The following is a 24564-nucleotide window of genomic DNA, read 5'->3' on the forward strand; positions in this document are numbered from 1 at the left end:
CCTCCTCCATACTCCAGCTTCTGTCTGGGTCTTTCAAGTCTAAGAGATTCACAAGGGCTCCATTGCCTCCATGCTTTGCACTGCACTGACTATTTTCAAATAGACAACTTTTCACCAGGGATTCACGGTGCCTCCCTGTCTTACCCTGGCCATTCAGGGCAGAAACACAGGGCATTCCAGGTCTCCCAGCCTTGGAGCTTGGCAACATGAATTTGAATGGGTGGAGATCATCTCTCCTAGGAAGAGATCAAGACCATGTCCGAAATGGATGTGCAAGAGAGGGTACCATCTGAGTTAGAGCTTGAGGCATGAGTGGGGCTCCTGTAGAAGACCAACCAAGTGAAAACTGCTTGGATCAGAGGAGGAACAGGACAGACGTATGTATAAGTTCCTGAGGACTAAAACCAACGGGTCTCCTCCAAGCCGGATGGACTGCAGACACAGGTGGAGATCAAAGATGGTGGTGGTAACAGGCCCCGGGAGAACCAGCAAACAGTTTCTGGAAATCTTGGGAGAGCAGCGCACGGTGCTGTGCTGAGAGCTGCAGGAAACCCTCCATGAGGTGGATGTGGCACAGGGCCAGCAAAACTGGGTCTTTAAGGACTGTGACAGGCAGGACTTCTGCTGAGCACCACAGGTGATACTGTTTTGCTTTGTTGTTACTGTTTCAAAACAATGAAGCTGAACCCTGGGAGAAACTAGTGGAGTAGAAGGCATGCAGTCCTCAGTGAAACTTCTGGCATTTATTCAAGGTTAAAATAAAAAAAAAAAATCAGACCCAGGGCACAGTGACCACTCTCCCTTGAGGGTACAGACTCCAGCTAAAAGATCATTATTGGCCATCCAGCACTGTGGAGCTTGGTGGAGGTAAAAATTTGACAACTGACAAGACAGGCCCCCACCTTTCCCACATCCCTGTTGCCTTTCATCTAGGTTTTGGGACATTCATCAGAAATTAAGGCCACAGCCCACAACGATATTCTCTGGTTAGAGATGCTGCTGCTGCTGCTGCTGCTGCTGCTGCTGCTGCTCCTGCTGCTGCTACTGTTGCTCCTGTTGCTGTTGCAGTAGGAACTGACTGAACTGAGGACTGAGTTGGCGAAAAACAGCAGACAAATACAAAAAAAAAAAAATACAAACAACATCCAAAAAAAAGTAGACAGAGAAATAAAAGATCTCGCTGGACAATGTAAACAGCAAATGCAAATAAATTATGGGCTAGCAGGACCAAGTTCTCTCAGGTCTCCATACTGAGAATGGAAGAGGAGCTGGCTAAGTCTAAGCTTAAGAGTAGCACGTTTCAAAAGAAGATAGTCATCAAGGAGATGGATGCCCCTCGGCAAAGTAAACAGTGGCTCAGTAGTCCCAGAGTGCACCAGGGGCTGCAGGAGGAGGCCCAAGTCAGAGTAGGGGCTTCTCACTGTAGGCCAAATGTTCAATGGGCTATGAGACATCACCCAGGCTCAGTGTCTTTCTTCAAAGGGAGAAAGTGGGAGGCGGGGAGTGTGTCCATCCATAGTCCTTCCAGGAAGGCCTTCAGAAGACATACACAATTACATCCCAACATATACCTGAGAAATCACAGACTATTTTGAAGTCACTGATCTGATATCTCAGACAGATTCTCTGTGAACAAGATCCCAAGGCTAAGTTCTTATAGGTCTAATGGCCTTGTGGGTTTAGAAAAGCACCTCCAGAAGGCATTGTCTACTAGCCTCGGCCACATGGAAGTTCACTGTTAAGTGGCAGCAAGATGGCATTAGGGTACCCTCCAGCTCCAGGCTGCTTGGCCTGTGTGAGGGTCGCTGACATTCAGTGGCAAGGTAGAGATGTATTATAGCCTAGACTGGGCCTGGCTGTAGGGTCTTGGGGACAGTTGCTTGGAGGATGAGCCAGTAGCATCCTTAGTGTGCAATCAGGTCAAGAAGCTCAGTGTCTGCTCACAGCCTCGGCATGCCAGCTGGAGCCAGTGTCCAGTTCTCTGATTCAAAATAGCGGAGGCGTACCTTTCAGCCTTTACTGACTCCACTCCCTCCTTGTAGCCTCAGTGCAAAAGGGGTGGGACTTCCTTACAGGCACTGGGGACATTTTTTAGAAAGGATTCCAAACTGAAAGGGGGAAATTTCCAGTGACCTTTGCTAATGCTATATTGAGGGTGCTTGGCCCTTGAATACTTTCATATTCAGTAAACTAAGGGACCTGCTTGCAACTGAGGTCCTTTTCTGTTGCTGGTTGAGAAGAGCTGTAGGTGTGGAGGCAAACGTTGGTCTTCCCCAGAGGAGGGCGGCATGCTTTGATGTGTGGATGAGAAGCTTTACTGCGCAGATGTTGGACAAGGCTTCACTCACCAAATCTCTGGGCAACTACAGCCATTTACTTCAGGCTGGATGCCTGTGAGCTTATTCAGCACTTGGCCTAGGGAACACTACTCTTCAAGACCCCCCTGAGGGCCCAAGGCCCAAGGTGACTCCTGCCTTGTCACTAGTCCACCCTCTTAGACAGGGAGGGAGGAGGAGATCTGCTCTGCTCACCCTGCCTACCAGGAAGCTTGAGCCCTCTGGTTCCCAGGCACAGAAGAAGCACAATGATGATCGATAGATCTTCAAGCTATGTGACAAGGCCATAGTCCAGTCCTTTGATGCTGCTGAGGAGGCACACTGAGAAGGTTGCCGTGTACAGCTCAGACCTGAGCCACCAGGAGCAAATGGAGGGGAGCCAGTCTCTGCTGAAGTAGACAGGATGCTGACCCAACAGAGGAACAGGACCACCCAGGTAGCATCAATGTGTTCTTTCTCTGGAGTGGGTCCACTCTTCTCATCTTGCCCCTTGGTAGACCAGTGGCCAGAGCTATGTAGAGGGCCCAATGACCATTCATTCAGTTGACTTAAATATTTCAGTTGAAAATTTCAGTCACTTTAAATAGTCCATGAGGGACCTAACTGCGTGATTAAGATCCTTTTTTGTTTCTGGTAGAGCACAGTCCTAAGTGTTTGGTCTCATTTCAGTCTGCAGAGAGTCGACGTGGGATTCTTTGGTGTGAGAGCTTTTCAGTGATCAAGACAGAGTTTTGATGCATTAATAATGAACAGTAAGTCACTTGGCAAAACCCTGGGGGACTACAGTCCCTTCCTTAAGAGACTGAATGTCTGTGAGCATATCCAGCAGTTGACACAGGGAGTCTCAGTGACCCCAAAGCAAACCAGTTCTTCTTGCCAGATGGGCCCTCTTATCCATCAGTATAACAAAGGTTGGGGGAGAGGGGACTGTGACCATTTATAAAGATGACTACCAATCCAGTTCATGTTCTCCACATCCTATTATGTGGTGGTGGTGGTGGTGGTTAAGTGGGAATAAGCAGCCAGGTTAGCTTGATCAGTGTCTGTTTGCTCTATGAAGCCAAGGAAAATTCCTACAACATCAAAGACAGTCAAAAAGAGATTGGAAGTTACAACAGTACAGATTCGGTACCTGGGGGGTGAAAACCATCTCTAAGTTAGGCTTTGGAGCAGATTACAGGCAGTTTTTCTCAGAAGCATGTGACCTGCTGATTGGTGTCAGTTTATTTAAAAGGTTGTCAAGCCTTGTGAGATTTCAGATTAGTCTCAGTCACTAATTTTTAATCTGACATGCCTCCAATGAACACTACATAGCACAAACTGTATTATGCACATTCAGGCAAGTTCAAAAGGCTATTCTGAAGCATACAATCCCCTAAAAGGGAATGGAAGAATACGCTTTGGTGGTAGAAATTAAAATACACACACAACTTAAAGGATGTCTTCACAGGCAAGATGAGAAAAAAAGGTTTTCCATAGTTTGATGCCTAGAAAAGGTTAACACGTGGGGGTATGGGGTTCAGGTCCACTTGATTGTCCTGGACTTGTTGTCCATTCCTCTCGTGGCCAACCCACCTCTCTTCCACCCACCTCTCCTCCTGGCCTCATCCTCAACCTCCTCTTCATCTTCTGATGCTCAGTAAAATTCATCTCAGACAAAGTGTATAGTGTAAGGAAGATCTTAGGATCACTTGGGACCTACTCTCTATATCCTCCCTGTTAACACCACCAATGAAAACATGGTCCTCTAGGGAGGATGGGAGAGTTTCCCCTCCTGCCCCTCCATTATCTGGACCACTCGTTTTCCTCAAGGCTGCCTGACCAAAGGACACTGGTGACCTCTAAGGACGCTATTCTCTTCAGATGAGTCTGCTGTTTGCAGAGAAACACAGTGGAATAGGAGAGAAGAGGGCATGTGGTAAGTCAGGCCAGCCGTATACACACTGGAAGGATGGTGAGTCACAGAGTCCACAGTGCCTCTCCTGGATCAATAATTCATTTGCCCAGTGGCCAGTCGTGGGCCAGGTCCTACATTTGCCTCTGTCTTTTCTCACTTGAGAGCCTACATTTAATTCTCCAAAATGAGGTACCACCCATCTTTTATATCCTTTTTGATACCTAACATAAGGCTGAATATGCCAGAGGTTACCAACAAGTGTGTGTTGAATGAATAAATGAATTCCCCTCTAGCCCTGCATTCTCAGGCATCAGGCGACCGTCTCAAATGCCCAAGTGTCTCAGGTCATCTTATTCCAATTTTCTTTCAAATATGCCCCACTCCTCAACCTTTCTACTCTCCTAGTGCTTTAGTGATTCTCTGACACTCAGCAGGAAACCCACCATCCTGGAGTCCTTTCCCTTCTCAGTCCCCAAGCGCCCCAATCCCATGTACTTGGTTATTTTTATTTTCACTCACATGGCCACAATCTGGCTTTCCTCTGCTCTCTGAGTTTCAGGCCCTTCTCCTAGGCTAGTCTTTGTAATAAACCCATCTTGCTCCATTGCCTTGCATCATCCAATCAGTCTAACAGCTTATAAAACTTCTGAAAATCCAAATCACTGGATTACAGTTAAAAACAAGGTCCACAGCTCCTGGAATCAGCAAAATGTAACTGACACACATCCAGTCTGTTCAGTGGGTGTCAGGATCACCTAGCCTTCCTTGGTATAGCTGATCTTTAGAAAGTCTCCATCCGGTTGGTCTGGTTTGCTCACTGGCTCCCCTGTAAACCTCTGTTGTCCTTTAAGCTCTGTATTCCTCCTGCCACAGCTGCCCTTTTTATTTGGTCTTTCCAAATCCTCTGAGTCTTCTAGAGTTGATCTAGATGGAGTCTTATTTGATACCCTTGCTAGTCACCTGCTAAGACCAGTTTATTTGCCCTGAACATTCTTGTATCAACTGCCAGGACCCCATACTCCCCAAGTCCTGGATTTTATTTTTGTATTTGTATCACTATATGTTTATCATTTTTAGGGTTCCAATCCCCTCCACCATCCTCCAGAAGATCTTCCAGTATATGAACAAATTCCACAAAAACTTGTGCCCACCCCTGCTCCTGATAACAGTTGCTACTGATCACAGCAGTGTTGTAATTCCTTGTGTCTTCTCTGCCCACTTGGATCAAATTCCCAGCGGCTAATTGAGCGCATATCTTGTGCAAGATTTAAGACCTTCCAGATGCCGAAACAGGGAGCACTTGGCCCTTGGCATCAAGACACACATTTGTGGAGTGTTCTGTACCAATGGCTGTGTAAGGAGACCGAGACCAATGACTTTAAAGAAGTCGAAGTCAAAATATCTCCCAACCTAACTTTCCACATGCCATGTGCAGGGTACAGCACTCGCTGTTTTAAAATCCTCACTCGTGCAGGTGAATTGAGTCTCCAAACCCAATTGAAAGAAAAAAAGCTTTAAATATATAGAATTTGCCCAGGGGAGAGGCGGACACAAAAAGGAAAGAGACTCCAGGGGCCCCAAGTCTAGAGGTTTGAGGTCAAGGTTCATTAGCAATGAGGCCTTGACTTTTGATCAATCTCATTCTTTTGAGCTGAACTTTCTCTGTTCTTTGTTTGGTACTCAAACCAGCATCACTGTGCAGTCATCGTTCCCTTTGCGATAGATGCTGACCACTGTGTCTGGTGGGAAGAAACACAAGGGGAAGCCGTGGTTCATGCCTTACTCAGAACTCGGGAGGGTAGTTTCTTTTCCTTAAAAAAAAAAAAAAAAAAAGGTACCAAGGCTTCATTTTGCTAATCAAGGAGTCCAGTGTTACTCATCTGGTCTCGTCTCTGTCTTGGCTGCCAGTGAGACCTGAGCTGCACTCACTGTGCATAGCAACTTCCACCTCCTGAAGCTACTTCTTCAAACGCATTTCTCTACTCCCTCTCCACTGCCTGACTTTGATTTTCTGTTACAAACTTTGGTCCCATAGTATCTTAGAGTATTCTTATAGATCATATTCAAGCATTGCTGAATCCTCATGTCACAAACAAACTGTGGTGGACTAGCTTTCCCTTCAGCCTATCCTCAATTGTGGCCCCCGAGGCAGCTCCTCTCAGGCCTGTCAGTAGTAGCCCAGAGACCTCCTGCTGACCTAGACTCTGAAAGATGTCCCACAAAGCTTCGGTGTTTCCTGGATGGCTGTTGAGGTCTGATCCCCTAAACCCCTGAAGGTGTGTGTGGGGGAACAACTGCTTTTCCTACCAACTCAGCAACCTCCTTCAGGGAGGGGGAGCAGCACCCCAAACTCCCCTTGGTAGCTCTTTCTTGTCCTCTGCTCTTTTCTACATCCAAGCAGCTTTGCTTATGAACTTGAGAGGTGGTGCCAGTGCCTGCCAAACCAGGTTGCCCAGCAACAGAGGTGGGGCTAAGCCTACTAACTGCCAATGAATGATTAACAGTTATTCAAGAACTTTCAGTTGCTGGTCACCCTTCAGGAAGGTGACCAGGCAGTGACTGTTTAACTGTATCCTTTAGTCAAGGGGTGTGGCTTGGTCAGCATCATTTAAACTGGCACAGTGATAGCCTTTCTCTGAACTCATTTGTGGTCCTCCACATTCTATTCTTGGCCACTCCCAGCTTCAGTGCCACTCTCAACCCTATATTGGGAATGGTGGGTTTGAGGGGATCTCAGAGCCCAGGCTAGATGCATGAACTTGACTTGCTTCTAGATTTAGCGGTAGACATCACATAGGGCAAGTTTTCCAAAGTGTGCTCAGAAGGACCTGAGTTAGGTTCCTTCAAGATTGCTTGTTTGAAATCCGAGTCCCAGGCCCTTCTACATACCAAATTTGGGAAGGGGGAGGTGTTGAGTCTGAGAAGATGAGTTTTGAAACAGGTCCCTCAGGTGATACCATGATTATATGGAACAAATAGAGAAGGAGAAAGTCATATTTGTAGTTAACTTTTGTTCAACAATTTTTTGAAGTGTTGCAAACTAAACTCTTATCACTGAGCTACATATCCAACCCTTATTTATTTTTAGGGACTTTCTATGTAGTTCAGGCTGGCCTCCAATTTAGGATCCTTCTGCCTCAGCCTATTGAGTGCTGGTAAGGCATGTGCTACCATGCCTGGCCTATGTTTAAAAATGTTTTAAACATCAGTTTATCTGGGTGCAATTTATATACAACAAAATATGTCCATCAAAAATGTACCATTTGCTGGGAAGTGGTGGTGCACACCTTTAACCCCAGCACTTGGGAGGCAGAGGCAGGCGGATCTCTGTGAGTTCAAGGCCAGCCTGGTCTATAGAGCGAGATCCAGGACAGGCACCAAAACTACAGAGAAACCCTGTCTCGAAAAAAGATTAAAAAAAAAAAGGAAAAAAGTACCATTTGAGGGGGCTGGAGAGATGGTTCAGAGGTTAAGAGTACTGACTGCTCAGGTTTGATTTTTAGTACCCACAAGTGACCTGCAACTACCTGTAATTCTAGTTCCAGGGGATTGGACACTTTTCTGGCCTCTGTGGGCACCAGGCATGCAAGCGGTACCTAGATATACATGCAGGCAAAACACCCATACACATAAAATAAATCTTAAGAAATTGTACCATTTGAAAACTTTTGACAAATATTTTTACAACCCTCATCCCAATTGGGATAATCCCTTTGCAGTAATGTCCCCCAGCCACCACTAAGGACATTGCCCTTCCTAGGACCTCACAAACGGAATTATACAGTCTTTTTATTATTGACTTTTAGTTGATATATAAAATCTGGGTTTCATCTGTCAGAAGTTTTAAAAAAAAATTGTGTGTGTGCATGTCACATTTTCAACCAGATTTAATTGTATATGTAGGGGCATATTTTGCCTGCATGCGTGCCTGTCTACTGTGTGCATGCTGGTGCCTTCAGAGGCCAGAGGAGGGCATTAGGTCTCCTGGAGCTGGTGGTTGTGAGTAGTCCCATGTACACTCAGGTCCTCGGGAAGAACAGCAAATGCTCCTAACTGCTGATCCACCTCTCTAGTTCAGAAGTCCTCTTTTGGGTCTGACTTTGACATTCTTCATGTCACCTGTCAATAGTTTACCCCTTGTTTGCTAAGTGACGTTCTACTGATCCTACACATGGCTGTTTATCTGTTCACTTAGCGTGGCTTGGGGTGCTCCCAGTGTGTACAGCTATGAGTATAGTTAGAAACACATCTCAAATTAATGCTCATGTGAGATAAATAAAGGTTGAGATTAAAAAAATAATAATTCTGCATATGGTGTTCCAGTACCAGTTATTGAAGTATCTTGGTACCTTTTGCAGCACATGATTATACATATTTGGGGTCCATTTGGAGACTGTGTATTCTTCTAACTGCATGGCTATCCTCAGTCCTCTCTCCACTCTAAGTACTCTAAATTTACATTAATTCTCAAGGTCAGGTTGTGTAAAGCATAGCATGCGAGCTGGGGCCCGAGGTTCATAGGTTTGAAGCCAGCTTGGTCTACAGAGAGTTCCAGGCTAACCATGGTTACATAGTGAGACCTTATCTAAAATAACATAAAATAAATCAGTTAGTATTTATCTTCCAAATGATATTCTAGGTTCTTTATATGAATTTGAAAATCAGGTTGTTCATTACTACATAAAACCCTCTAAGGGTTTGGTAGGTATTGCATTGAGTCCATAGGTCAATTTGGGGGAAATTGATGACAAAAATTTGATCCTCTAGTCCATAAATATATTCCTAAATGTATCTATCTAACATTTTAAATTTTTTCATGGAAGTTTTGTAGAAGTCCAGTGTGCAGATCTTGCTTATATTTTAGATCATTTAGGAATAATTCCTGTTTGGCTGCTGTTGTACCGTTGAACACAATTGCTTATTATTAAATGTGTGTCACAATAAGAAATGCAATGGCTTTTTGTATATTGGCCTTGCATCCTGTAAACCTGTTTAACTGTAGTTGCTCTGCACATGTCCTTTAGGACTTCATCATATTCAAGCACACCAATGATGACTAAAGACAGTTTTCTCTTTTTATAATCTGATACCTTTTCATGTCTTACTGTGGAAGCCAGGACTTGCTGTGGACTGGCAAATGGAGCTGATGATCTCCCAATTTTAGGGAAGGGAACATTCTTTCACCATTGTATGGTGCTGTCTCTAGGCTTTCCAAACATAATAAATGACATAATTCAGGAAATTAACCTGAGTTCAGCACTATTCAGGAATCTAAGGCCTTATTCAAATTCCATCAGTTTCTCTTCTAATGTTATCTTTCAGATTCAGGGTCCCAATCTGTGACCCCATATTCTACCCAGTCATTGTACTTCCTTAATATCTTTTTACTTTGACCCAAGTGACACATTATTTTGCATCGTTCCTCAATGTGGCCTTGTCTGGAATTTTCTCATGATTAGACTGAGGTTACGCAATTCTGGCAAGAGCACCACAGAGAGTCACTTTGCGCTCCTCTCAGTGCCTCCTGTCAAGGGTACAGATGTCAATACTCAATACGTCAACACTGTGAAGTCAACTTTGATTTCTAATGATTGGGGTTTTAGTTTTCTGACATGAAGCCATTGTGCATCCTCCAAACCACATCCACTGATGGAATAAGTAAAACATGATCTTCCCCCCAAATAATAAAATGCAAGGAAAAATTTAGGTCACAGAAAAAAAAGGTCTTATACCTCTGCCAAGTGCCTGACAATAATGAACATTCCAAACCATGATACCAGGTGATGGTGGAAGTCATCACCCTCTGAGAGTCAGTGTATTATAGGTTATAGTCTGGGTTATAGGTTATAGGCTCAGCACTTTGCAGAATATTTAGCTCCCTTACCTTGGAGATTTGGGGGAAGGCTTGCCCTGGAAGCAAATTTAGGTCATAGGACCTGGAACCCATTAAAGGTAGTTGCTTATGGTCCCCTTCCCCTAGCTCAGCTACTAAAAGGTATAAATTCTTGAGTGGAATTGAATGTGAGGGATACTTTATGGGGGTATAGGGGCATTTCTGGAGAGGACTTTGGCAGGGAAGAAAGTACATTGAACTCTAGGAAGATGTTCTTCCCATTGGCTCATGCCTGCTCTGTACACCTGCTCTGCACACACACCTGCTCTGCACACATATCTGCCCTGCACACACACCTGCTCTGCACACATACCTGCTCTGCACACACACCTGCTCTGCACACACACCTGCTCTGCACACACACCTGCTCTGCACACACACCTGCTCTGCACACATACCTGCTCTGCACACATACCTGCTCTGCACACACACCTGCTCTGCACACATACCTGCTCTGTACACCTGCTCTGCACACATACCTGCTCTGCACACACACCTGCTCTGCACACACACCTGCTCTGCACACACACCTGCTCTGCACACACACCTGCTCTGCACACACACCTGCTCTGCACACATACCTGCTCTGCATACATACCTGCTCTGCACACATACCTGCTCTGCACACATACCTGCTCTGCACACCAGCCTTCACACACACCTGCTCTGCACACATACCTGCTCTGCACACCTGCTTTGTCATGTTTGGTTTGCTGCCATCTCTGGGTACGCTTTGGAACAGGGCTGCATTTGTTACTGCTTTCCTATTTGAAGGGGTTAGCCACCTCCTGTGGAGTTCTCTTGCTGCTAATTTCATGTAGGTCCATCAACCAATGGGGAGCTGTTGCATACAGTAATCCCCTCTGAGCTGCACTTCTTATTCTTGCCTTTCTTCTTTTTAAAAATTGCTGTTGTTGTAGGGTGGGGGCACTGGTATCACAGCACAGATGTGGAGTCAGAAGACACCTTTTTGTATTGGTTCTTTCCCTCCACCAGATGTTGCACCTGACCAACTCAGGTCACCAGGCTTGTCCGCACCCTTTATCCTCCCCACCGAGCATTTTAACCACCGAGAGATCTCACAGCACCCTCCCCCCATTGTGTTTATCATCAGTTTTTGGCTTTATCACTGGGATCCACTTGCAGTGTCACCAAAGGTCATCCACCTGCTCCATTTCTGCACTTTCTCCTGACTGCTGTGACCCTCCTAACAGCCCCTTTGGCCAGGCTCCTGGTATCTGTTGGAACCTACCTGCCTGCATGGTTTGGGCCAGGTAAGTAATGTTGTGGGTGGCATCCAATGATCCTACTAGGGCTCTCTGGAGCAAAATGTGCACACATCTGCTCACTCACACACTCATAGAATTTGCAATAACTTAAACATTCATATTTTTATTTACGTGTGCTTTTCTGTGTGTGCATATGTGTGTAGTTGCTCACAGAGGCCTGAAGAGGGCGCAGGATCCCCTGGAGTTGAAGTACAGGTGGTTGTAAGTGGTGCAACGTGGATGCTAGGCCTCAAATTCAGGCCCTCTACGAGGGCAGCCAGTGCTTTTAACCACTGAGCCATCTCTCCAGCCCCCGAAGTAATCTTTCTTAAATTGTGCAGAATTTATTTTATCTAGCTGAATGTAGCCGCTCTCCATTCTTAGAGCCAAAAGAAAGTGGAATCAGCCTATTTTAATACTGCGCCAGTTGAATAAAAAACATGCTGTATACATAATCTTTGATTTTAGTAACCAACACAAATTCCTAGAGTCAACATCTTATCTAAGAAAAGAGGAAGTTGGTACCTCCCACTCCCCTAAGCTCTCTTTCCTCTAACCCTTGTCCTTCATTACCCCACCCCCACCCCCAGTTTGTTCATGTAGATCTCATCCATTTTTCTGTCATTGGGCGATTCCTGTGTCTGTCTCAGGGTCCTCTTTACTAGGTAGCCTCCCTGGAGTTGTGAGTTGCAGTCTGGTTATCCTTTGCTTTACATCTAGTATCCACTTATGAGTGAGTACATACCATGTTTGTCTTTCTGAGGGAGGAAAGGGAAATCCATGGCTGATATGTGAAATCAAGTTAATTATAAAATAAAAATATATAAGAAATAAAAAAAAGAAAAGAGGAAGAATACCCTGGGATTTAGCCATAAGTCATTCCAATCTTTCTGCCAAGTGCAAACACACATTCATAAAATCAGCTAAATAAACTCCCGCAAACAACTCCAAAAGTTAGGGTTGAGTTTCAAACTAATGAAGTGGAACAATGCCAAGAATCCATTGTAAGCCTCGGGTCTTTATCAGCTCACATCTGCTCCATTCGATGTTGCATTAAATAGACCGAATGACTTTCATTTACTTAAGAACCCAAGATTTCAGATGGGCTCACTGACAATCCATGCCCTCTTAGGAACTTATCAGTTGTCTGTCTCCAGGGTGGCCCTGACGGGCAGGTACAGGTGGCCCATCGAGCAGGTGGACAGTTTCCAACTTCAAGTACAGGGAATGATTAAGGATACGTAGTGGCACATGATCACAGCTTACCAAAGCAGCAGATAAGCAGTTCTTCAACCTTGGCCATCAGCTGCCAGTAAAATCTTGTGCACAATCTCAGGGCATACATCAGCTCTTCTCTAATCCACTTGCTTCTGAGCTGATGCAGGGCAATGAGACTAGCTCTTGCTATCCTAGCTAACGAATTCATTAGATTTTTTTTTATACCAAAAGCCGGCAATAAGAATAGATGTTTCAAAACCATGTATCCCATGATATTGTAAAATTGTAGTAATCCTGTACTGATTGAGTCATTTTATATCATAGGAACCGACATAGTTACGGCTGTAAGCCAATGTTTATGACGAGGTGCAATGGTTAGTTTTAATTGTCCACTCAACAGTGTAGAATCATTTGGGAAGGGAGTCTCAACGAGGATTGCCTGGGTTGGGTTGGCCTGTGAACAGGCCCCTGAGAGATTTTTCCTTCATCAGGGTAATTGAGGTGGGAAGAGTCACCCTGAATGTGGGCAGCCCAGTTTCATCAGTGCGTCCTTGATCTGCACGAGAGTAGCAAAAGCAAGCTAGACAAGAAGCAGGCCTGAGTTCATTTCCCACTGCCCTTGACCGTGGATATGATGTAATTAGCTGCTGCAAGCTCCCACAGATATGACTGCCCTTCGGTGACTGACCTGGGATTGTAAGCTAAAAATGAACACATTTTGTTGGGATATTTTTATCACAGTAGCAGATAGGAAACTAGGATACAGGATGGGCTGAATTTTCAGTTTTCCGAATCAGAGCCTGCTGTACATTGCAAGGGCTCTTTTGCAAGAAGCCCCCAAAAGGAACAGCATAAAAATGAATGTCTCTACTGGAGCTCCTTTATCTCTGCTGATCATAGCTTGTTTAAAAAGCAGCTGTAGGCTGGGCATCGGTGCCGCACGCTTTTAATCCCAGCACTTGGGAGGCAGAGCCAGGCAGATTCTGTGAGTTCAAGGCCAGCCTGGTCTACAGAGCAAGCTCCAGGACAGGCACCAAAACTACACAGAGAAACTGTCTCAAAAAACAAAAACAAACAAACAAAAAGCAGCTGTAGTTTTGGAACATAAGGTCTGAGACAGTCCAAGAAGGTGTTATGAACTCATATGAAAATAACCTATGGTTGAACCCCAGCCAGGCCCAGAGGGAGTGGAATCTGAGGGTGCTTAACTCACAATACTACTCCCAGGTCTGAGTGGATGGCACCTGGTCCTACAGGCTGGGCAGGTAGATTTCAAAGCCGCCCAGACAGCCACCTTTTGGTCATGTCATTGCTTCCTCATCTGCCCAGCCTGCTTTTCACTATTTTCCTGCTGTGGATATTCTGTTGTCCGTGAGCTAGCTGTATCTGGGCTTGGACTGATGGAGAGAAATGGAGGAGGGAAGGAGGGGCCAGTGTACCCAGTACCATTTCGGCTTCTTTCCCTCTCCATGTAGGGGAAAGGGCAAGCTGGAGGCCAAACGTGCCTGCCTGGCACACTGGCTGCCCTGTTGCATTTCTTTTTAGTGTTTGTCTCAGCAGGCAGGGGAGAGCCTTACACACCAGAGGCCGCTGAGTTCCCGGTGCGCGGGCTACACGTGGTTGTGAGCTGCGTGAGATGGGAACAGAACTAGGTGTCTCTGCAAGAGCAGCAAGTGTTCTTAACCTGAGAACCATCTCTCTGGTATTCTCCTCCCATTATACTTTGATTGACAGATCTAATAACTTTACCCCACCTTCAGTCATACAGACTTCAAGGTTTTTTTTGTTGTTGTTGTTTTAAATTTATGACCTGCTTTAAGTTAAGGTTTGCACGCTTATGCTGGCTGGAGGCTATTCGTAGCCATCCTTCGCTGAGGAAGTTCCCTTCAAGTACTCGAAGAGCATCTATCCTAAGGGGAAACTCTGAATTTTGTAAAACGCTTTTCTCACTCCAGCAGATTAACAATGACTTCTGTAGCTGGTCTCAAAACAACAGACCCTACTGATTGATCTTCAACTATAGATCAGCTTTTGTTTCGGTGGAACGAATCCCACTTGATGATGCTGTGCATATATTTTTAACATTATTTAGTTACTTTTGTTACATATTTTTCTTGTCTATTCTGTGCAACAGTGTGACCAAAAAGCCGCCTTCTGGGCAGCCTTGAAATCTACCTGCCCACCCTGTAGGACCTGGTGCCATCCACTCAGACCTTGGAGTAGCGCTGTGAGTTAAGCATCCTGTTCTATAGTCTCTACCCATTTTCTCATTTTTTTTTTTTTTTGGTAATACCAAAGCAGTGCCAGTTTTATAAAAGGAATTAAGAAGCATTCCTTGAGCTTCTGCTTTCTGGAAAAAAATCATTAGTGTAAAACTGCTATCAATTTTCTTTGTTAGAATTCACTAGTGAAACCATCCTGGGCCTGGAGATTTATTTGCGGGGGGTGGGGGGGTGGGGGGGTAGGGGGGGTGGGGGTGGGGGTGGAGAGTTCTAAAGTTATGAGTTTTTTTTTTAACCAGTTATAGGACATTCAAATGACATCAGCTGAGTTGAGGTGACCTGTGCTCTGAGTTTGTTAGCCCTCCACCACTGTGACAAGTGAGGGGGACAGTTTTAAGGAAAATTTATTGGGGTTCACATTTCTGATGCTTCAGTTAATTGTGAGGAGCAGGGTGACTGGGAAGTGAGCCCCAGGGCCTATGCTGGTCTGGCTTTCTTCTTGGCCTCCATTTATTCTATCTGGTCAACTTGGCCTTAGGACAGTGGTGTACACACTCGGGGCATGCCTCTCCCTCGTATTGCCCCGTGAGAAGCTCACACAGACACACCCAGTAACCTCAGGGATGCTTCTCAGTCCAATCAAACTGAGAGCATTAGCCACCACAAATCCACCCCTTGTCAACTTGATACCCAAACACATGTCCTTAAACCATCACATTCCGCCCCTAGGCTTCAGAAGGCTCACGTACATCTTAAATGCAAAGCACAATTTAGTACATCTCCAAGACTCCCCACTAGCTTAACAGATCCAATGTTTCTCAAAAGCTCGAGTCGAGGCCTCTTCTGGGATTCGAGGCAAACTCTCAGGAACGTATTTTGTTATGCTCACCGTCAGAAGCATCACCTCTACCATCCTTTGCCCGCTCCCACTCCCTTACACTTGGCCCCTGCGGTAAAGGATCTTCTGGGGAAGGCTGAGCCTGGGCTGGACCTGGAGCCCTAAGGCCTGGGTATCCTGGCAGTGTCTGCCAGGTTTCCCACGTACTCTGACCACTTCCTCTTGGAGAATCAGGCCTACCTGTATGTCTTGGGTGCTTTTGACCTTGTCCTACTTCCCCATCTCGGTGACAACCGCCACGTGTTGGGTGTTGTGCCTGAAGCCACTGGCCCTCTCACATCTCTCCCAGGCAGGAAACAGCCTCAGACAAGCTGCCTGCGCCAGCTTGGGTGAAGATTTGGGATGGAAGCGAACCAGAGAGCGTCAGTACCTCTTTCTACCAGGTGGGGGAGCCAGCCTGCAGGCTAGATAGCGGCTGGAGGCAAGCTCACCAGTTTCTGAGGCAAACCATGGGGCAAGAACAAGGGGATCGGGCCTAGGGATGAGAGACAAGACTTTAGCAGAGGGTGTGGGTATTCATGAGCTCTGCTTCGAAATGCACCAAGGAGGCAAGCTTGGGTCCTGCTTTTTTGGGATAGCCAGGGTGACTATGAAAGCAGGACTTTCCAAATCAGCAGGACTCAGGGCTGTGCTACTCTGGGCCAGGCATGGGGACTTTCTGAGATTCAGATGTTCTAACACAGTGGACACTATGTATGAGGACAGTAAAAACAAATAAACAAAACAGAATAGACAAACAAACAAAATCCCAGCAGCTGTGGCTTCTCATAACCTGGAGAGGCAGGGACAGCTCTTCAAACAGGACCCCAGCTACTTAAATTTCGAATATAGTTTCCAGACCACAGCATGGGTACGACCAGGGATTTTACCTGATGGGATACGAGATGCACAGGCTAACACAATTTCACCTGTCAAAACACAGGCATTTAGAATACAGCATGGCAGCTGGTGTGACTGAGTGCCAGAGCATATTGTAGCATATGTGAAGCCCCGGGTCTTGTACCCCAACCCCCCTCCTCCCCACCCCTAACTCCATACAGAAAAAAATGGAAGGCATGCAGTATTCTCAGTAGCCGGTTACCAGAGTTAGCTTCAGCTGGCAACTTGACACAAACCCCGAGCCACCTTGAAAAAATTGGAACTTCAGATGAGGAATTGCCTCCGTCACTTCGGTTTATGAGCATGTCTGTAAGACATTTTCTTAATTGCTAATTGATGTAGGGGAGCCCAGCCCACCATGGGCAATGCCATCTCTAGGCAGGTGGGCCTGGTCTATATGAGAAAAGTCATTGAGCAAGCCAGCAGGCAGAGTTCCTCTACAATGAGAGCTTCAAGCACCTGCCTCGACTCCCTCGATGATGGACTGCAACCTGTAAGCCAAACCAACTTTTTCCATTCCCGAGTCTCTTTGGGCCATGGTGTTTATCACAGCAACAGAAGTCTACCTATAACTCCGGTTAAGATGATTCTTCGAATCTGTATTGACAGGGTGCCTTGGAAGACAAGAAGCCTGAGCCTCCAGTTACCTCTCAGAGCGTGCAGGACCAGTGCCCTCTGCTGCCCATCCCTTGCTCTGCAAAAGGAAACTGGAGAACCAGTGTTTGCCTGTATCTGTCTTCCCTGGGGACTGTAGCTTCTGTCACCTGTAAACTCATTCAAGTGACTTCTAAGCTCCCCTCCAGCTCCATTTTCTTAAGAATGAAGTGTTCAACAACAAAGGCAAAAAGAGAAAGGTAGCACTCTCCTCCACGATACGGGCAATCTGATAGCAGCCCACTGCTATTCATGTATTCTTTCAGGATGAGTTGAGCACCACAGCATGCCAGGTACCTCAGCAGCATCTAAAGATGAAGCAGAGGACCCAACAGACACGTGGTACTGATCCCGCAGCATCTGAGCCCCGGAGCACACTGACAATGAAGTCACAAACAAGCAACAGAGCCAAACTATCACTGCTTGTAGACAAAGGGGTTCCTCACGTACATGGGGAGCCTGGGTGAGAGCCTGTAGGTTAGAGGCAGGTGGTCCTACTGTCTCTATTTAGGCAAACATCTCCTCTTCCGAGCCATCGCCCCACTAACGGTTCATGTATTTCTGCTGACTTGTGTGTTTGAACTGACTGGTGTAGAGATGCCCAGGAGGGTGGGCGGAGCCCTGGCTCCTCTCTTTGCTCCCGGTAGGCTGGCTTATCTCCTGCAGGTACCTTTCTGTTTCTCTGTGAGCCACAACCCCCATTCTCTCCTTCCTCAAGTCTCCAGGATGCCATGGTTGGGTGACAATGGTTGGGGTAAGCTGTGTCTGCTGGTGTTCTTTATGCGGCAAACTCCGATGACTTCTCTGGAAGGATGACACATGTGGACAGACTCCCAGCACATACAGTCTTGGGTCATCACCTCAAGCATCCTCTCTAGACCTCAGCATTTAATCAGTGAGGGCATCAGCTGCTATGACTTCGGTGATGGCTAATTTTATTCCTTGGTGGGATAGGATTAAACAAAACAAAACAAAACAAAACACCCTGAGGGACTGGAAACACTATTCTATTGATGTAACTAACCGTCTTATTAAATAAGAAACACAGAAAAAATGTAAAGGAGAAAGCCGAGAGGTCAGAGCTCAGAGCTAAAATCTCACCCTTCCTCCTGCTGTCCCAGCTTCGCGAAAGAGACCTACTTCCTGTCTGTTCGTTTTTTTTTTTTAGTATGTTGTTCTGCCTTCTCATTGGTTGTAAACCCAAACACATGACTGCCTCGTCACTGTCTGAATGTACAGCCCCCTAGGTCTTAAAGGCATATGTCTCCAATGCTGGCTATATCCCTGAACACACAGATATCTATGGGATTAAAGGCGTGTGCCACCACTGCCACACTCTTGCTATGGCTCTAATAGCTCTGACCCCCGGACAACTTTATTTATTAACATACAATCAAAATAATATTTCAGTACAATTAGATTACCACCACATTTCCCCTTTTCTATTTTAATAAAAAGAAAAAAAAGCAAAAGGTTATAACTAACAAAAGAAAAACTATATACAAAAGTACAATAACTATATACAATATATACAAGTAATAAATACCTAAACAGGTATTTGACAAATCAGAGAAAATAATTCCATTATCTATCCTATTTTGGTAATTCCAAGATGTATCTAATGTACTTTCTATCCTAATTAATTTTCAACTATAACTAACTAATCTTCAACCATAACTAACTAATCTTCAACTCCCTCAGAGACCCAAGAAGGAAATAATATCAGCTAACAAAAATAAAAACAGGAAGTGCATGCAAGCAACTTCCAAAAAATTTGTGAGTTGACAGAAACAGCCAGCTGCCTGGGCAGTCACCTGAGGTTTCTCTGAAGTGTTGGGGCATCATCTTCAGCCTATAGGCTTAGTGTATCTGACAGACTCATTTGTGATGTAGAATGTACACAAGGTCAACAGTTCAACCTCACATTGGGTGAGAGCAGTCCATGTACCAGAAACACCTGAATTCCACTAGTGTCCTGTCATGATTCAGGATTTTAAATTCTGAAAATTGTTGACAGTTTTTAAATTCAGCTGTCCATTCTTCTTGGCTGTGTATATATGGCTTCATCTCAGCATCCCCTTCTTCTCCACATCCCTCTATTAAATGCCAGTCTACTTTTGAGAGGCATGAGCTTTCAGCTGCTGTTCCATTGTACAACAGAATCCATCGGCCCTCTGCCTGTTAAGCTGCCTTCAAAGAAAAGGGCACCGTACCTTTTCCGGATGCGAAGGCCACTTCAGGGATGGAGCCATATTGTCCTGGCCTCAGAAGATGCCTTTTGATAAAGCCATAACCACACTTGTTTTGGCAAGAATCAGTAGTCCCTTGTTTCGTGATCTGTCTGTCCATTTTGTCCTGTTGATTCGAGGATACTTTGTTGTCCAGTGGCTAACTTTTACCAAAATGAAAGTTGACTCCATATGCAGTTTCTTCAATGCCCATATTTTCTCTAAAGTAGATTGGTACTGCCAGGAGCCGACATGTCTCAAAAAAGAAAAATTTTCTAAGTTATTAAAACATTTTAAATGCCATATTCTGTAGATCTCTGAAGGGTTTGAAGATGACCTGTCTAAAACATCTCTGCTCAATTTTTAAAACATATCTAATATGACTACAAGTTCTATGATAATGTCTAACTACTAGCGTTCATTTCTTTATATCCTAATAGTTGATAATAATAACATTCAAGGATCAGAAATTTGCATTACATTGTTAAATGAATGGTATAAATACAATTAGAAATATACATATAGCATTTTCTAACAATATCAGTTTCAAATTTGTATACAATATAAAACAATCCAATCCAATGTAAAGTATTTAAAATTAGTAATTGTCTTTTTCTTTTCTTTCTTTCTTTTTCTTTTTTTTTAAACAAGAACCTTAAATCTAATTTCCTTTGCTTAGCCTTTTTCCTAACCCTTGACAATAACTTGTAACCAACCCCCCTAAACACTGAAAATTATCCCAGACCCAAAACCCATTAAAAAGACCAAAAAACCACCTGCCCCACATCACCTCTTTGGGAATGTGGGCGTCGTATTCTTAAAATTGCTTCCTGCTGGGTATGGGCGAAGTTTTCTTTATCCTGAAAGAAAAATTTTAGGTTAATTGTCAAATTCTAGGAGAGGTAACTATATCCTTCATTATCCAGTCTGTGTATAATGCCAAAGTTCAGGGTTTATCTCAAGTCCTTATTCAAGTAGTCTTTGAGACTGGATCATCTCAGCTAGTCATCTCAAAATTGCTCTGAGCACCTTGTAGTTCAAAGCTGATCTGTGGATGATGTTTGTCAGCTTAATGATATTATTATTGTCCACGTGGAATTGTTGTTGTTGTGGGGCCCCATCTTCTTTCTGGAGACTTCAGTTGATGTTAGGCCTGGCCGTGATTTCCTGCAGAAAACTGATAAGAGACTCGAACACAAAAACATATATATGCAGCTAGCCTTTTTTTCTAGAATTAGTTAGTACTCTATGTGACCATTCATATCTTAACAAAGTTTAAAATGTATATATATATATATTAATCTTGTAAATTTTGATATAAAATTTATACTTTAAGAAAAGTTTAAAGAATCAGAATAGAATCAAAAGAGTTGAGATTAGTAATAGAATAGTCCCTTAATTAATTTTGCTTTTGTCCTGTACCATAGCAGAAGATGGCTCTTATTCTGGCATGATACAGGGAGTTTGCATTTTCCTTTTAACAACATGCTTGAGTTTAAAGAAGGAGAGAGCCATTCTCCAACTCCAAAGTCAGCTTTAAATTTTAATTGAACTGGGACTATTAGAAAACCAATAGTGTTAAATCTTTAGAGAAAAGCAGAAACAAACATTTAGGAAGACATAAAAAATTTTTTAGATAATATATACCCATACACCGTTTCACTCTGTTACTTGGGATAGATGATTTGTCCCTTTTCTTCAGTTGTCTCATTTGTCCAGTGTTCTTCATATTCCTTAACCTTCATTCTCCTAAAAGACAAAAACAAAAACCTTTCCCCAAGACTAATTTTGGGGATGTTTCCTTTTGACAAGTTATTATCTGATTAAATGAAAAGGCATGTGTTATTGATACAAGTTAGTTTAAATTGGATGTTCATGATGGTTGATGAACTATCACCTCCTCTAATTAAGAGGTCTCTCTTGTTCAAATCGAACCTTTATCAATTTTGATGGTACCCACAGCTTATCTTCTCCTGTAGAAACAAAAGCAAAACCTCGTCCCCAATGTAATACATACCCTGGTTTCCATTCTGAGGTCAGCACATCCTTAAAGTATATAGGCTGATTTAATTCTGTAGTTTTTTCTATTATCCAATGTCTCTCTGCAGCTGTTGTTCCTTTCTCATTGGCATTCAGAAAATTCAAAGTTAGAAGAGCATTATGCAGTCTATTTCTGGGGGTTTTTGTTACCCATTTCTGTTTATTTAGCATATCCTTTAGAGTTCTGTTTGATCTTTCTATAACTGCTTGACCTGTAGGATTATGTGGTATGCCTGTAATATGCTTTATATTGTAATAAGCAAAAAACTGTTTCATTTTAACAGAGACATATGATGGAGCATTGTCAGTTTTGATTTGTGCAGGTATACCCATGATGGCCATAACTTCTAGCAAATGAGTGATTACAGAATCAGCTTTTTCAGAACTCAAAGCAGTTGCCCATTGAAATCCTGAATAAGTATCGATAGTGTGGTGTACATATTTCAATTTTCCAAATTCTGCAAAGTGAAACACGTCCATCTGCCAGATTTCATTTCTCTGAGTACCCTTTGGGTTACATCCTGCTGGTAATGGCGTCTGATTGTAGAAGGAACAAGTAGGACATTTCTTTTACTATTTCTTTGGCTTGTTGCCAGGTTATGGAAAAATCCTTTTTTAAACCTTTACTATTAACGTGATGTTTTTTATGAAATTCTGAGGCCTCCAGCACATTTCCTATCAATAATTTATCAATCTCATCATTGCCTTGTGCTAGAGGGCCTGGCACACCAGTATGGGATCGAATGTGAGTTATATATAAAGGATGATTCCTTTTCCTGATTGTATCTTGTAATTGAATAAATAGTGAAGTTAATTCTGAAGCATCAGGGATAAATTCTGCAGTCTCAATATGTAACACCACTCTTTCAGCATACTGAGAGTCAGTTACTATGTTGAGAGGTTCTGAAAAATCCATGAATACCAACAGAATAGCATACAATTCTGATTTTTGAACTGAATTATACGGACTTTGAACCACTTTACTTAAATTTTCTGATTTGTAACCTGCCTTTCCTTCTTTGTTGGCATCTGTATAAAATGTACGAACTCCAGATATGGGTTTTTGCCGTACAATTCGAGGCAAGATCCAATCAGCTCTCTTTATAAGATCAATTCTATTGCTTTTGGGATATTTACTGTTAATTTCTCCCAAAAAATTACTGCAAGCTCTTTGCCAAGGTTCACTTTCTGTCCATAATTTTTCAATGTCCTCCTTAGTTAATGGTACGACAATTTCTGCTGGGTCTATGCCTGCTAATTGACGAAGTCTCAGTTTTCCTTTGTAAATCAAGTCAGAGATTTTTTCCACATAAGTTTTTAATTTTTTATTTGGTTTATTTGGTAAAAATATCCATTCCAATATAATATCTTCCCTCTGCATTAATATTCCAGTAGGAGAACGCCTAGAAGGTAAAATAACCAAAATGCAATCCAGCTTTGGATCAATACGATCCACGTGTCCTTCATGCACTTTCTTTTCTACCAAGGCCAATTCTTTCTCAGCTTCAGGTGATAATTCTCTTGGACTATTTAAGTCCTTGTCACCTTCTAAGGTTCTGAACAAATTAGTCAGTTCATCATTTTTTACCCCAACAATAGTTCGTAGATGAGAAATATCTCCAAATAATCTTTGAAAGTCATTAAGAGTCTGTAGTCTATCTCTCCGAATTTGCACCTTTTGGGGTCTAATTTTTTGTAGCTCTATTTTATATCCTAAATAATTAATAGAATCTCCTCTTTGTATCTTTTCAGGAGCAATTTGTAATCCCCAGCAAGGCAAAATTTTCTTTACTTCTTCAAATATTATTTCTAAAGTATCTGCATTTGAGTCAGCTAGTAAAATATCATCCATATAATGATAAATTATAGATTTAGGAAATTTTTTACGTATCACTTCCAATGGCTGTTGTACAAAATATTGGCACAGAGTTGGGCTATTCAACATTCCCTGAGGGAGGACCCTCCATTGAAATCTTTTAACTGGTTGAGAATTATTATAAGTAGGCACTGTAAAAGCAAATCTTTCTTTGTCTTTTTCTTGTAAGGGTATTGAAAAGAAACAGTCTTTTAAATCAATAACTATGAGAGGCCATCCTTTTGGTAACAGAGTAGGCAAAGGCATCCCAGATTTTAGAGAGCCCATTGGCTGAATTACTTTGTTAATTGCTCTAAGGTCTGTTACCATTCTCCATTTACCAGATTTCTTTTTAATAACAAATACAGGAGAATTCCAAGGACTGGTTGATTCTTCAATATGCTGAGCATTTAACTGTTCTTCTACCAGCTCTTCTAAAGCCTGGAGTTTCTCTGTTGTTAAAGGCCATTGCTGGACCCATACAGGCTTGTCTGTTAACCATTTTAAAGGTAGAGCTGTTGGTGTCTTTGGAAGATCATCAGTTATTGTGCCCTGTTCTTGTATAATATGGATGGCTGGTGACCACTCATTAGAACAATATCTTCTAATATTTCTCTCAGTAACATGTGCTAGTTTATGATTTGTTTCTGAGATTGGAGGGATGTTAATCTGAGTATTCCATTGTTGCAACAAGTCTCGACCCCACAGGTTCATAGTTATATTAGCCACATACGGTTTTAATTTTCCTCTCTGTCCTTCTGGACCTATATATTTGAGCCATCTTGCACTCTGTTTCACCTGAGATAATGTCCCAATTCCTAACAGTTGAACGTTTACCTCCTGAAGAGGCCAAGTTGGATGCCAAAATTCTGGTGCAATTATGGTAACGTCCGCACCTGTGTCTACCAGACCAGACAACAAAACACCATTTATTTTTATTGTTAATTTTGGTCTTTGTTCATTAATAGAAGTTTGCCAAAAAATTTTCTTTATGTTTTCTCCTGAATTTTCTATTCTCTCTGTTTCATCATCCTGACCAGCATGATTTATTCCAATAGGCATTTGGTTATTTAATCGCTCTCCAGAGCAGGCATTTCCTCTATGGCTGCAGGAAAAGTTTGAACTGGATTTGCACTGGGGGCCTGCGCGAGGCCCCTCTGGGAGTTTCCCGAAGAC

General features: G+C 43.5%; 1 long non-coding RNA gene across 1 annotated transcript; it reads right to left on the reverse strand.

The window, feature by feature from the left end:
• Positions 1–724: 724 nt before the first annotated feature.
• On the reverse strand, positions 725–6680 carry LOC143267312 (uncharacterized). The gene is made up of 2 exons (XR_013042311.1): positions 6541–6680; positions 725–5972 (listed from the first exon to the last, which is right to left on the reverse strand). It is a non-coding gene; the product is annotated as an uncharacterized LOC143267312 (long non-coding RNA).
• Between the last annotated feature and the right edge of the window lie 17884 nt (positions 6681–24564).

This window comes from Peromyscus maniculatus, chromosome 9, assembly GCF_049852395.1.
Source record: "Peromyscus maniculatus bairdii isolate BWxNUB_F1_BW_parent chromosome 9, HU_Pman_BW_mat_3.1, whole genome shotgun sequence".
Classification (NCBI taxonomy): Eukaryota; Metazoa; Chordata; class Mammalia; order Rodentia; family Cricetidae; genus Peromyscus; species Peromyscus maniculatus.